This window comes from Taudactylus pleione, unplaced genomic scaffold (assembly GCF_031769625.1).
Source record: "Taudactylus pleione unplaced genomic scaffold, aTauple2 ptg001153l, whole genome shotgun sequence".
NCBI classification, from domain to species: domain Eukaryota; kingdom Metazoa; phylum Chordata; class Amphibia; order Anura; family Myobatrachidae; genus Taudactylus; species Taudactylus pleione.
Genome location: NW_028285554.1, coordinates 903,739 through 919,697, shown reverse-complemented (window position 1 = coordinate 919,697; position 15,959 = coordinate 903,739).

Sequence of the window (15,959 nt, the reverse complement as noted above, 5' to 3'; positions counted from 1 at the left end):
CCCTGTACCCCACACTACCTGCTTCCCTCTCCCACCCCCTGTACCCCACACTGCCTGCTTCCCTCTCCCACCCCCTGCACCCCACAGTACCTGCTTCCCTCTCCCCCCCCCTGCACCCCACACTGCCTGCTCCCCTCTCCCACCCCCTGCACCCCACACTGCCTGCCTTCATGTTGCTGATGCACTCTCCCAAGTTAATTTACCACAGTCTAATGTTGCAGATGATGATATTGGATTGGATATAATGGAATTTTATGTGTTGTCCTAAAGGCAATTCCAGGAGCTTCGAGAAGCCACTCTAAAGGATAATCTTTGTCAACATCTGTGACAAGTTGTACTGCAAGTTGTAAGCCAATTTGGTTTGCCTCTTTCACTGAGCTGCCATGTGACATCCATTCCTTCTTTGCCTTCTGTGATGAACTCATACTCTCTGATGGCATCCTCCTGCATGGTCAGTGGTTCATCATTCTTCATTCACTCCAAGACTTTTATTCCCAACAGGTCCATCATGGACACCCTGGCTAAGGATGCTCTGTATGAACGTGTAGTCTCTGCTTGTTCCCTCTGCAATGCCCTTCAAGCTCATCATGCCAAAGAACAGCTGACTTTGCACAAGATTCCTGACTTTCCCTGGTCCATCTTTATGGCCATCATTTTTGATTGGAGGGAGAAGCCAAACCTGGTGCTGGTTGATTCGTACTCTGGGTGGTTTAAAATGGACTATTTGCCTAAAATAACCAGCTCAGTAGTCATCTAAAAGTTGAAGAGGCACTTCTCTGTGCATGGCATCCCACAATAGCTCCTCATGATAAAGACACTCAGACATGGGCAAAGAGTTTCAGTACTTCATCAATATGTGGGACATCGAGCATACCACCAGTTGTCCTTGTTATTCACAGTCCAATGAACTGACGGACAGGGCAGTTTGCTCTGCCAAGCAATTGCTGGAAAAGTGCTCTCGACATGGCTCAGATTTGTTCTAAAGCCGCATATCCACTACACGATTAATGAATGATTGAACGATAACAACATCGTTATTGTTCAATCCTTCATCATATTGTGCAGTAGATATTGAGCCCACACTGAACAATATATCTTCAGTGTGGGCACCCTCCCTCATCCCCGAACCTGCACAACCTGACAATATCGTCAGGTTGGACAGCAGGTTTGAGCGATGAGCGACGACGTCGACGGGAGCATGCATCGCTGGTCAATGATGGCATATCCACTGCATGATATTACGGACATGAACGATAACGATATTGTAAATTTATATTGTGTAGTGGATACGCGGCATTAGAATCACTCAGAAGAATACCGCTAGAGATGTACTGCCATCACCTGGCCAACATCTGCTCTAGTGTACTCTCATCCCTGCGGTTAAGCCCAAGCTACAACCTATTGTTGAAACTGACATACAGGGTGCACTCACCAGATTCAGGACAGGACTCAAGACCAGTCATGACATGCCCTCCCACCATTTGAGCCACCTACATACTGACATCCTGGTCACACTGTGCGTATATAGACCCCTGTTGGATTTGACAAACTGGGCACTGTGCAAGGGTGTTCCAACAGACCAAACAGTTACATATGTGGAGCTGGTGGGCACCACATATGAATGAAACAGACGCCACCTACTGGGAGTGTCCAAGGCTCCAAATTCTCCCACAGCACTACCACCATCTGCGGGCCCACAAACTAGTGTAGAGACTTTATACTATTCCAAATAAATAAAAAATGAAAGGAATAAAGAGAAAGTTTGCAGGTAAGTATACAGGTTTCTGTCATTTTAAATTAGTCGAGGTGTTCTGCATTTTCGATTGAAGTTCTTTATTTGTATGCAGAAAAAAAGTGAAAAAATGCTGTTAAGTATAGGTTACAGTAAGCAAAAAATGTTGCAATAATGCTATAGCAGCCAATTATAGATATGTCCTAGATTGGATAGGGAAGAGTAGTTATTTTACACATAGGGAACTAGACCAGGCCTTTAGCCCTGAATGTAACTTGGCCAGCTTATTGCATACTCCACCCTTACACATTGATCCGGTTATTAAACTTAACCCTCTTTTGAATACTACCTGTTCTGCTTGGAAACGACTTAATCTTTCATACACAGGGTCTTTGTTTAAGCCAATTTTTTCTGATACGATTTTACAAGATAATATATCCAGAAAAACTTTTAGGGACTGGAATCTCCGGGGACTTAGTATTATTCAGCAATTTTTAGATGAAGACTGCTCTACAGTATTACCATTGTCTACACTTAAAGAGCGTTATCCCAATATCAATTTTCCAGTGTTTGCATATTTTCAAGTAAGAAGTTATATTTTGAAAACATTGTCACATCTTGATCAATTGGATAAAGTTAATGTTTTAGATGCTGTGGTCCGGAGTGGTAAGGGAAGGCCGTGGTCTACTTCATTACTTTATGATTATGTACGGAGAAGGCTGGATCTTGCTAAGGTTGATACAGGCTTGACCAAGTGGAACACATTTCCAGATTTAACACTTCGAAATGTCATTACATCTTGTACTACACTGAATAAACAATTGGTATCTTCTTCATATGTTGAGATGCATTACAAAATATTGCATAGAGCATACTATACACCAAAACGTAGACATTTAACAGGAATATCAGATAACTCTAATTGCTTTAAAGGCTCAATACCCAACGCTGACATAGTACATTGCTTGTGGTCCTGTGAGATAGTTCAGATATTTTGGAGAGAAGTACAGTCTTATATAAATAATATATTAAATATCCCTTTTGAGATATCGATAGCCCTGGCGCTATGGAATCATTATTCCACCTGAAAATCAACTGAGAATATCAAAAGGAAAATGCTTACTATTAGCTAGAGTTGCAGGAACAGCAAAAAAACTATCCTATCACAGTGGATCGATCCTAACTCTATTACCTGAACACTTATGTTACCAAGATTAATGTATCTTTATCAGATGGACTGGGTGGAAAGCTCACCTGATATTGAAAATAGTGCAACATTTTTTTTGGAGATATGGCTCCCTTATATCAATATTTTACCTCTATCTATTAAAGAAAATATACGTAAGGTAGTAATTCTGACCACGTGGTATTATACAGAGATACTTGAGAAAGGCCATCCACCATTCTGAGGATAAATCATATTGTTTAAAGCTTATTTTGTAGTGCAGGGTTTTTTTTGTACAATATAGTCACTATATGGTTCATGTTGGGTTCCATGTATTATTTTTCTGAGATGCTGACTAATAAATGGAGAATATGTCTTTTATTGTATGACACACATTTTCGTTTATTACTATGTCATGGAATTGTTATAATTGGAAATTATATTGAGAAATGTATTCTCTGTTTAAATTGTGTAATAACAATAAAAATATTATTCAAAAAAAAATGTTGCAATAAAATTAATGAATTAGAAACTCATAGTATTACAATAAAAAGTAATAAAAGTGACTTGAGACCATGTATATAAAACATTCAAAAAGTGGTACCCCTTTTCCATTCAAGTCCCAGGTCTGACTCGAGACTTGAAATATAGTTCCAAACCGGGACAGACCCCTTTTCCACTGCAGCATAATAACCCGGATTGGTGCCGATCACACTGCAAACGGGTGCAATTCCGGCTCTTGGAGATGACATCATCTCCTTGCGCCGGAATGCAGTGCTCCCCATGCTGTAAATGGGTCCCGGGTCAGATAATCCTGACCCGGGTCCTTCCCAGGATAAGCCCTGTTTGCTAGCAAGGTTGGCTTCCTGGGTGACCAGACCCAGGTGGAGCCGTTTCCCCTGACAAAAATCCAGAGTTGATGTGCATTCACATGGAGGACCCAGTACCAGTAACAGAATGTTCATTCTAATAAGAACAGATACATTGTTTCTGATACTTAAATGTTGTTAGAGCATCTAGTATATTATAGATTTATAACAGGAAAAGTGTTTATTCTGAAGAAAACTAATAATGCTCTGTTAGATTGATTAAGTGTACTTACATTTTTGAGTTCGAACCTAAAATATATCATAACCTTTTAATTGTTATATAAGTCTGAACAAAAACAAGAATGGTTTAACAGCCAGTGAAATAATACCAAATAATAAAGCCTAGAGTTCAAACATATAAAACAGTTGGACTAATTGCAAACCACTAATGATGACAAGGATGTGGGGGGTGGGGGTGGGGGGTGTTATAGGAAAACTGGAGCATAGGTAGAGGAGATATTATTTTATAGAAATAGAATTATGTTCTAAATATTTGCTAAGGGAAACCTAATCCCACCAATGTTTGATTTCATTTTTTTAATAAGTCCTCTAATTTTTTTTTCTTTTATAAAGTCTGTTTATTGAACAGCAAAATGGAATTACAGAATTGTGTAAAAACAAAAGCAGGCAACAATAAGCAAAACTGTATCACAATTCCGAAATATAGGCTAACTATCATAAAAAGTTGCTGTGGTTTTTGTTTTCTTCCTTTATCTTTAAAGTATTAAATGTTTTGGGAGATGTCGGGAAAAACCTGGCATTATTCCATTTTCAAATCAGTTAACAAAATAACAAACACAATAGGATTCCACTGTGCAAAAGAAACCCATTCTCAAAATAAAAATAAAATAAGATCAAACATAACCAAATACAAAATAAAATAAATGTAACAATAAGGGAAAGAAAGTTAGGAGAAAAGAAAAGGAAGGAAGAAAAAGAGAAGGAAAGAGAAATAAGTTTGGACTGTGAGTACAAACCACAGACATTAATGGGATTAGGAGTGACAATAATTAAGGTTCCACCTTGTCATCTTATAACCCACTAAATAAGTTGGTGCAAAAGGAACCATGTTGTATTCTCAAAGACATTCCAAATCTGTTCCTGTGTAGGCTGCGGAAGACTATAAACATGTTCACCCCATTTTTTATGAAAAGCAACTACCCCTTTTCCAGTGTGGAAAGTGGCCATACGGCGCTCATGGCAAATCACTTCCAATAAAGCAACTTTCCATTTCCCCAAATGTAGGAGCCGTCCGAGCTATCCAATGCCACAAAATAACTAGTTTAGCTACTGTAACCATAACAGATAGAATAGGAATTAGATGTGTCATTTTAAAGTCCTCCACCCATGCAGAAAAATCTATAAAAAGCAAGGCCCTAGAAGATCTTGGGAATCGGATATATAGGGACAAATATAAGTGGTCAAGAAGCTTGTACCAAAATGTTCTAATTTTCCTGCGTGACCATAAATTATGAGTAATGTTGGCCACAGAGGATATACATTTGGGACAGGAGCCTGTTTCTGTAATGACAAACTGCTTCCTTTGAGAGGGTGAACTATATGGTCTATTAAGTACTCGAAGATGGATTTGGTGCAGACGAGCTGATTTCAGAGCAGGTAATACTTAGTATGTCTGAAATCTCTGTCCAAGCAGAAGAAGCAGCTACCCAAGCAGAATCAGGACTTTTAACCAGGTCAGGATAAAGAAACCATATTCTAAAGATGCAAGTACAACTAAGGGCAAGTACTTACTTTACAGTGGGATTAATTTGTGTAGAGCCTAATGGGTCACTTAAGGATTGAACATAATGACCAACCTGAAGGAACATAAAAAAGTGTGTGCGGGGTAAGGAAAATTTTCCTGAAGTTGTGTAAAAGAAAGAAAATTTCCACCAGCGTCAAAAACGTCTTTAATAGCACAAATCCCCTTACCATACCAAGATTTGTAAACCGGGTTAGCTAGAGAGGGGGGAAAATTCGGGTTACCCCAGAAAGGAATATAAGGGGTGGAATATGGGTCACTCTGCAAACTTTTATTTACTGATATCCAACCCTTATATGTGTCCCAAAAGAGAATATTATTACGGCACCCCTCTGGAATATTGGCAATTGGAATATGGAGTAAGGCTGCCGGTGAATACGGAAAAAATAAAGCTTCCTCCAAATCAGTATTAGTAAAGTTATTCAAATGTAGAAGCCAATCCGATGCATATCTAAAAAGAGCTGACAGCAAATGCCAAAATGTTCGGCATACCCAATCCCTCCTGCTGCTTTGCATTACATATACATATACAGTACATGGCATTTGGGGGTTTCCATTATGCCATATAGGCGCCAATTTATCATTACTAAAAAATCGATGGAGGTAATTAGGTTTAGAACTCGTATGGAGTTCTGCCTAATTACAGGAGGAATTCATCATTCCTCCTCCCCATAACTATCTATTCTGAAAAGCTGTCATTTTTGCGATGACAGCTTTTCAGAAAATAGATACTTTTTCCGGCCTTCTCTAACTTACCGCAGCTTTAATCAGTGCTGTGCATGCTCCGTTACGTTCACAAAAGTGGCACATGCGCAGCACTGATTACAGCTGCGGTAAATCTGTGTCCATTCACCCCCTCAACCCCTCCTCCCTCCGCTCCCCTCTCCCACCTACCTGGCCGTCTGTCACTGGTTGCAGCCGCGGGCCCCAACCTCCCGCCCGGCCCAGTCTGCTGCGGACAGTACGGCCAGGCAGAAGATTTTTTTATTTTATTTTAAAAACTTAACTGTTTTTTTTTTTTTTAACTTTTCTTTGTTCTGCCGGGAGAACACACAGTCTGTGTCAGGGCAGCAGCCAAAGCCGGAGGAGGGACCAGGGAGCGACGGAGGGAGCCGAGGAGGACTGCTCACGCATAGTATATCCTGCTGTACACCACCTGAGACTGACGTATATAACACCAGCAAATTCCCAAAATACATAAATTTCGGAATTTGTTGAAAAACCTAATTTCTACATCCCCATACTAATGTATGGGGAGTGTGGAAATTAATGCAGACGGACTTAACCAGGAAATATCAGTGATATCTCCTGTGTTAAGTGTGTTAATGAATACTAAAAAAACGGTAATTAAGGAAAATGTCTTTAAAACCGTTATTTTAGTCTTGATGAATAGGCCCCATAAACTTAAAAAATAGTTGAGAGCAAAAAAGTGTATCCTTTTTTGAGATTGTAATTGGTAACATCTGAAGCAAATAAGCAAGTGACCAAATAAAGAGAGTTTAAGGTCCATCCATTTATCAATTTGAGACTTTATAGCACGAATTATGGGGATAAAATTGTTTGAATACAATTGGGGAAGTATTTTAACTTTTGCGGGGTAACAGTAAACATAGGTGACAAATGAGAATATTGAAAAGAGCCGCCAACCAAAGCAGTGGGGAGTAATTCTGATATATTTACATTAATCCAATAGCCGGCAAATTAACTAAGTTTCTGGATTATATAAACAATTGCAGGGATAGATGTAGATGGATTAGAAATGAAAAGGAGCATATCATCTGCAAAGAGCCCCAATTTGGATTCTACACCCCAGACCGTGAGTACTATTGTCTTGATGTAAGACAACAGCCAAAGGCTCCAATGCAACCGCAAAAATTAGCTGAGACAGCGGACAGCCCTGTCTTGTGCCTCTTTGTGTCATAAAAGGTACGGATAAAAATCTGTTAGTGAATAATTGGGTGCACGGATTGTTATAAATTATCTTTATAGCTGAAATAAATCTGTCCGGAAAGCCAAATCGTTGGAGCGTATGCCTTTTCTGCATCTAAAGACAATAATAAACCAGGATCACCCGCCGGAGACACAGCCAAAGACTGGATAACAGCAAGAACCTTTCGGAAATTTGTCACCAAATTCCTGCCCCAAATAAATCCAGTCTGAACCGGATGAACTATACCTGGCAAAATAATCTTCATCCTATTTGCCAAAACTTTAGCAAATAATTTATAATCAACGTTGAGCAGGGAAATAGATCTATAAGAAGAAGGGAGTAAAGAATCCCTGCCAGGTTTCGGCAATACTTATATCAAAGCGGAGTTAAAATACAAGGGGGAAGAATGTGATTGAAATATAGCGTTGAAAAAGGCAGTAAGATGTGTTAGAATTTTAGGGCTGAGAATTTTGAAAAACTCGCCAGACAGGCCATCTGGCCCTGGAGTTTTCATGGGCTTAAGTGCAGCGATAGCTTCTTTAACTTCCAAGAAAGTAATCGGGGACACAAGGGTATCTGCTTGGTCTACAGTAAAGGTGCATACACACGGTCAGATTTTTCTTCAGATCTAAACGATAACGATTTAAAAAATCGTTCAATCGTTCATATCTGAAAGAAAATCTGATATATCTGACATATATGTCAGATCTGTCAGATGAACGATTCGAACGATGCGCGTTCCCGATGGTCAGATAACGATATCTGACATCTGATGTGTTTGCAGTCAGACTTGGACGATTCCATTCATTTTAATGCAGTCAAAAATCGTTCAAATAGTTCCAATCTTTGGTAAAATCGTTCAATCATTCATCTGACAGATCTGTCAAATCTGACCGTGTGTATGCTCCATAAGTTGTGGTAGCAAAATCTGTTGCCAAAACAACTGTTTATTTACGGAATCTTTAGGTTCCTGAGAGTATAGGTTTCGATAATATTTACGAAGTATATCAACAGTTTCCTTTCCATCAAAATGAGTAACAGAGCGACCATCTATTCAAAGCTGCAATATTCGGGCTGCCCCTATCCGCCCTAAGAAGGTTAGCCATTAGACGGCTCGATCTGATACCATGTTGGAAAAAAAAGTCCTCTAATTGATTACAATTTTTAAACATATCCTGTTCTCTTGACACAACTTGAATAGATGTCTTAGTGGTCTCAGGTCCTAATTCAGACCCGCTCGCGAGCGCAGGACGCTAGCAAGCGGGTCGATGGTGCCCTAATGCGCATGCGCACGATGGAGGGAGCTCCGTCGGGCGCATGCGCGAGACCCGGTGAGCGACGGGGTTGCCGTCGCTCGGGGTCTCACGCCAAAGGGGGCGCGCTGTCGATGGTGACTGACAGCACGCCCCCTTTGGTGGGCGTGCCGGGGGCGTGGCTTCCAGACGGAGGCGTTCCCATGGGAACGCCTACCGTCTGGGTCCGGCCCCACTGACATCAGTAGTGATGTCAGTGGGAGTGATTTTGGCTCTGATAGAGCCAAAATCACTCCAGGGCTTGCGGCAGCGAGACCCTACCGCAGGGTCTCCTCGCAATTACGATGGTTGCGATGGTCTAGACCATCGCGACCATCATCGTGGACACTCGCATAAGCTGTGGGTGGTAACCCACAGCTATGTGAGCGTCCAAGAGGCCGCTCCAAGTTGAGGTAGGAGGGCCCTGATTCAGAGCGAGCGCTCTGGTAAGAGCGTCCGGCTCTGAATCAGGCCCTCAGCTCAGATAAATTTGTTATTGAGAAAATAACGTCTTCTATTAAGTCTATTTATGGTAAAAAGATGGTAAAAATTCTTCAGATTATATAAAATTCTAAACACAGGCAAAGAGGGGTATATATAAATTGCAATTAGAATCTCTGAAAATCAGCCTCCTTGCAACTGCACACAAAATTGCATAATAAAGAGAAAGTTTGCAGGGACATGCAATAATCAGAGATCTATTCGGGAACAATGCTGCTGTATAAAAAAGAGGTGTGATTAATACCCCTTTTCCATTGCTGCAATAACCCAGGTTATTACTGGGTTTTGCAAGCAGAAAACGAAACAAATGCAGGTGCACACGCTAAGCATGCTGAACCTAATAATAATACTGCTAAATTGCATCAAAGAGGTTCTTAGCATAAGCATTTCCAAAATTATGGGCCAGCCCACCATAACCAGGTGACCTCCATCAGGCAGGTCCCTAACACTCCTATGGAACAAATACAGGGCACAGGACCCCCCCAGGCCAATCCAGCAGAACCGCCCCATGGCATCACCCTAGTGTGAGATTTAAAGTGAAGGTTAAAGAATGATAAATAAATGTCTATTTGTTAAGTCCTACAAAAGTAGGAGGTTATAATTAAAAGTGTATGAAGTGCTACATATATAAAAAAGAGGGGTGATTAATACCCCTTTTCCACTGCTGCAATAACCCAGGTTATTGCTGGGTTTTCCCAGGTAGCGGCTCAGTGGAAAAGGGTCCCTGAAAAAAAACCTGAGTCAAGTGACCTGGGAACCCAACCCAGGTAGCTACCAGACTTGGACCCGGGATGGACCTGGATAATTGTGCAGTGTGGATAATTGTGCAGTGTAAATGGTGCGACCCGGGTTCTCAGACCTGGGTCATGCCTAAAATGAGCTGAATGGTGGCTGTGGAGCAGTCACCTCCCACTTTTTATGACCTCACAAGTTTAGCAGGGCAGACCAAGGTTCAGTGTGAATGGGGCCGACCCAGGAATAACCTAGATCGAAGGTGCACTGTAAACAGGGTCTGAACTGGGTTGGAACCATGTCCATAAACCCAGGTCAGACCCGGGTTTTTGGTGGAAAATTGGTATAAGGGAAACCACAGTGAACCTCTGATCCAACTAAAGGATACCCTACCCATTGCTTCCAGGGAAGCCAGATACCTCTGAGGAGGATTGCACAAGGACTTCAAAAGACAAAGAGATGAGCATATTTATATGTTATTTTTCATACAAGGACAGTTATTATTATTATTTGAAGTCATGAATATTATTGAAATTGCTCTTTGAGGATGCCTTCTCTTTATTTTCTACTATTACATTTTTCCAGCCGAAAGCCACACACATACACACTACCCCTCACACACGTCTAGAAACAGAGAAACCACATCTGGATTTGTAGTTTTGTCCTCGTATACTGTAGTAATAATAATAATGAGTAGGGTTGGCCATCGACCATCGGTGTTTTCAAAACATAAATGGTGGACAACTGATGTTAACTAGTTTTGCCATTGATGGCAGAGAACCAATGAGAACCAATGGTTCTCTGCCATCGATGGATGAGAGGAAGCCAATGTGTTTTTTATTCTTGTAAGGATAGAGCTTAACTCCGCCCCCATTTCTGATTGTCCGGCGGCCCGCCATGCCACCAGCAGCGGTTGCCATTGAGGGAGTGCAAACCATCAGGGCCATAGCTAGGGTAGTGCGGCCAATGCCATCGCACAGGGCACCACAGGTCAGGGGGCACTGTTTAGGCCTGTCAAATTTCTGTTTATTATCTTCCTTGTAGCTTCCTCTTATTTCATTCCCAGCATCTCCTGGCCTCTCCTATCTCTTCCCTGGCCCTTCCCCATGAAGCCATGGCCCTTTTTTGGGTGCATTATGTCCCTTTTAAAAATGAGGTGGGCGCCAATGCTCTTTCTGGCACAGGGCACCAAAAAGTCTAGTTACGGCTCTGCAAACCATCAATGGTAATCACCGATGTACCCATCAATGGTAACCATCGATGTACACCCCACCGATGGCCATCCCTAATAATGAGTACAGATAGCATGTACAGGCTCCCCCTACTGGCTGCTGAGCGCAGTGCACACAGTAATGCCTATGCTGGAGCAGCTTTGTGCCATGGTCATGGTAAGCAGGATAACACTAGCCAGATGGAGACCAAATGGAGTCGTTAGGATGGGTGAGGGCACTGATGTGCCTAGCTTTATGCAGGATGAGTATAACAGCAAGACATCAGGTTGCAAAACAATATTACTATAAATAAGACAAAGGGATAAAGTGGGCACAATCATTATAGATAGGGCTGTTTTTTTATTTTATTTTAATTTTGTGCCTCTGTTGCATTTTGGACAAGATGCAAATACAGTAGTGACACATGTAATACAGACAGTCCCGGTGTCCCCTCACTCTCAGGACACATGTAATTCAGTGTCGATGTCCCCTTACTAGCGTTGCTATATTTAAAAAATAGAAAACTGGGACACATTTGCGGTGATCCCATAGGTGCAGTCAACACTGCACCGCAGCTTATTACATCATAAACCACATAATATGGGAATTATATTGCTGTGAAGGCAAAAAGCATGCATAAAATTTTGTTGTGTTTGGACATTTAAAACACATTTAAAATTCTTAATATAGCCTGACTATATGCATTTTCATTAAAACAATGTGTCTACTATGAGCAAGACCTATGGGGACCCCATAGCAATATTTCCACAGAGCCCCCCCCTCTGTGTAAATTATTTTGCAGTTTATCCATTTTGATTGTAAGATCTAACATTTGTATTATCTGCCTACTGACATGCAGGATGAAATGAACAGTGATAGCATATAGTATTATAAACAGAAATAAATATTTTTCAAAAAAATGATCTAGTCTTGATAATTCTAAATGTTTATGATATCATCTGGTATATAATCAGTCTGTGAGGAGAGATGGAGACATCTGGGCCAGTGAAGGCAGATGCTCTGCAGCAGGGCTATGGTAAGAACAGAAAAGCCGGGGCTCAGGAGATGGCAGTGTAACTCAGTGCAGTGAGAGGGCTGGACCCGGAGGCAGCCTGGGCCCCATAGCAGCCCAATTCTTTTTACCTACTATAGCTACACCCTTACCTTTGAGTGACAGCTGGTCTGCAAAAGATTGGAAGAGTGAGGGCCTGATTCAGAGCCGGACGCTCTGACAGAGCGCTCGCTCTGAATCAGGGCTGGCCCTCTGGTTTTTTTGAGCGGCCACCTGGCCGCTCGCATAGCTGTGGGTGACCACCCACAGCTATAGCGAGCAGCCATGATGATATTGAGGTGGCTTCTTCTACAATTGCCGGGATGATTGATAATTTTCTAGATAGGGGCTCTGATAAAAATTAATTACTCTTGGCCAAGGAGAGAGTAATGACACTACCACATGAATTACTTTTGAGATCCAATACAAAGAAACTGGAACAGAAACGATTGCCATGGGTGAACCATTATAACAGCAATAGTAATAGGATTTGTTCTGTTTCTAAACAACACTGGCCAATTGTACAAAATGATAAGGAATTAAATCTGATATATCAGTTATGCCATGCTATACCCATGGTAGAAATATCTGGGATTGGGTAGTGAAAACAGATATTAGTTAATTCGCTAAGAAAAATTATGACTATTTTTTAAGATCTAAAAATGGGTGCTTCCAATGTTTGAACTGCCTCGCATGTAGGTATTTGACCGCTGGAGACAGCTTTAACCACCCTCATAGCGGTAAAAGATATCTCATTAAATTCAGATTAAGTTGTACAACTAAATTCGTGGTCTATTAATCATGTGCCCATGTGGATCGAGCTATGTGGGCAATACTGACCGGACTCTGCGAGATCGTATGGCACTTAATCGATCAGCAATTAGAGTAGCAATTAAGTCTGATACGAGTGATCAACCGGTGGCCAGGCACTTTGTGGAGGTAGGTTATCATTTATCAGCCTTAAGGTATATAATTGTAGACCACATCCCAGCCTTAAATAGGGGAGGGAATAGGTCATGGAAACTTTTACAATGTGAGTCCCGCTGGATCCATAAATTAGGCACATTACATCCAAGGGGCCTTAATGACAACCTAGGTCTTCATTGTTTTTTATGATTACATTCTGACAAGTAACCTAGAGGTAACAACAGTGTCACTGTCTATCAGCATTAGAGGGTTATAATAATTAATTTGAGATTATATAGGCATTTTTCAATACATGATTTCCCCTTTGGTTGCCTCCACGGATGTCTGTCAGTGAGGTATCATCATTGAGGGTAAGTGAGGTCTTGAGGAGTATCTTAATTAGTACAGTTTGGTGACGCTTTTTTCTTACAATTTATATATACTTGTCTTTGTCCTTTTCTGTTAATACAGAGTATATAGGTGGGTGGATGATGGCTCTCGTAGACACCCTGATATAGGTTGACATTAGAGTATCCAGTTCTCTTCAAATAATGCATATTAGTGTACGCATTATATATGGGTCATGAGAAGCACAGCCTAACTTAGAGGTGGATATTGCCCTTAATTAGATACTTACATAAAGGGTTCTCAGTGTTTGAGTAACTATATACCCTTTTTTATATTGAGTAGGTACAATAAGAATAGTTGCATTCACTTAGCTTATTCTGATTTCATGATATGGATCGGATAATTGATCTTATGAATTTGCATGTTTTGATCCCTGTGTGAGAGATTTGTTGTTAAATACTTTTGGACACTATGCACTTTAATAGGACTTGTTCTGTATTTTACTGCTGTTATAATCATGCAATAATTTGTTACTATCTTTGTTTTAAGAGTCACTTTATTGCCAAGGCGACGGGTCGCGCCTATGATGTCACTGGAGTACGACGCATGGCTGGACCCGGAAACTGCAGCTGAGCACACGGTGTGGTGGTGTGGTATAAAGTAAGTGATTGTCTTTATGTATTTTGTATCCTGAAGACGATGCAATAAAGCATCGAAATGTTGAAGCATTTACCTGCGACAGTGTGTATTTTTATATAACCGGAGTGATGCCGCTGTGGTGTATGTATTGGAAACTCTTGGGGAGTTTTGTATGTGGAGGGCACCCAGGACATTATTTAAGATTAATTTGAGTGCCATCCGAAAGGACTTGGTGTATATAATATATATATATATATATATATATATATATATATACATACACACACATATATATATATATATATATTTTAAATTAAAACATTATTCATTAATTAATTTTAACTTAGATTCTCTTTATCATTAAAATGACCGTTTGCTATTATTGTCAGATAAATACATATGTCTGAATATACACAACCTAAATAACTGTTCAAGTGTTAATTGTGAAAAGGTGCTTTCGTTCATATATATGCACTCCCCGAATACAAAAGAGGGGGCAGCTTGGTATTAATAAGTGTAATGGTGAGATACACATAAAAACAAGTAATTAAGAATTGAAAGTGACCAGCCCCTAGAAAGTGCTTTTAAAGTGATAAATGCATAAAGGGTACAATAAAAACAGATAAACCAATAAAAACAGCAAATGGAATAGCTTATCTTAGTTACTTTGTCTTCAGACCATTCTTAGGCCCATAATTGTTTGATGTAAAACAGGAGACAAAAAGAAAATAAAAATAACAGTGTGCGTATTTCTTAAAACCAGTATCTTAAAATGCAGATATTACTGTGGACACCAATTATCAGCAAGTGTCTACCAGTGTGTTAAAGTAGTATATTACTACAACATACTGTTTATCCAAATGCACAGATACTGTATGGTTTAAAAATATATTTAATGCACAGAGTAAAAACAAAAAAAAAAGATTTTGTATTTTTTTTACAAATCAGCAGATATTTAGATATGAGACCCATATAAGTTTTTTGGAGGGAAAAATCAGGAGAAACTAAAGGGGAGGGGAAATCTAGTAACAAGGGATACCTTTATTTTGAAGAACCACTAGAATTTCACTTATCACTCACGCAGAATTCCAACTACCAGTCACTGAGCATGTCCAACTCTGAAACAGAGCATGCGCAGCTGTTATATTTTTTTATCGGAATATGAAAAAATCAACTATGCAGTTGTTTTCCCATTATTTAATTCGAAAACTAAAATGCGAAAATTATCACAATTCAGGGGGTTTATCACATTCCCATTTTTGGTGAAAATACAGTACATGATACATAAGATGATAAAAAAAGCAAAAAGATGGCGATAAACACACAATGTCTGGCGCAGGGGCTGGCTTTTAGCCTGGTGGGCAAGCACACAGCACCAGCCCATGAGCAGTGACTCAACCTTCCCCCTCTCCCTACCCTATTGCTGGCCATACACCTACACGACCGGCATAAGATCAGATTCATCATATGATTTCCCACCAACTCCCTGGAGCTCCCTGGCAGTCCCGGCAGCATGTTTGTTGTTTTTCTTAGTACAGGATCTGTCGTAAGATCGATCCTGTGTCTCACATGCTCATAAGTGAAACAGTCATTGAAATGATTTTAATTTCCACACGATGGATCGCATGAACAAAATAAATGGCACGATCTGCACAAGATACGATGGAAAAGATGGGCTGCACATCTGATCATAAGATCTGATTATAGGAGCTGCGGGAGCGCACATCGGATCATATCTTGCTTAAAAAATACACGATTTTCACACGATCCATCTTATGACCTGTCGAAAAACGGGCAATCGGCCCGAAATCGTGCAGGTGT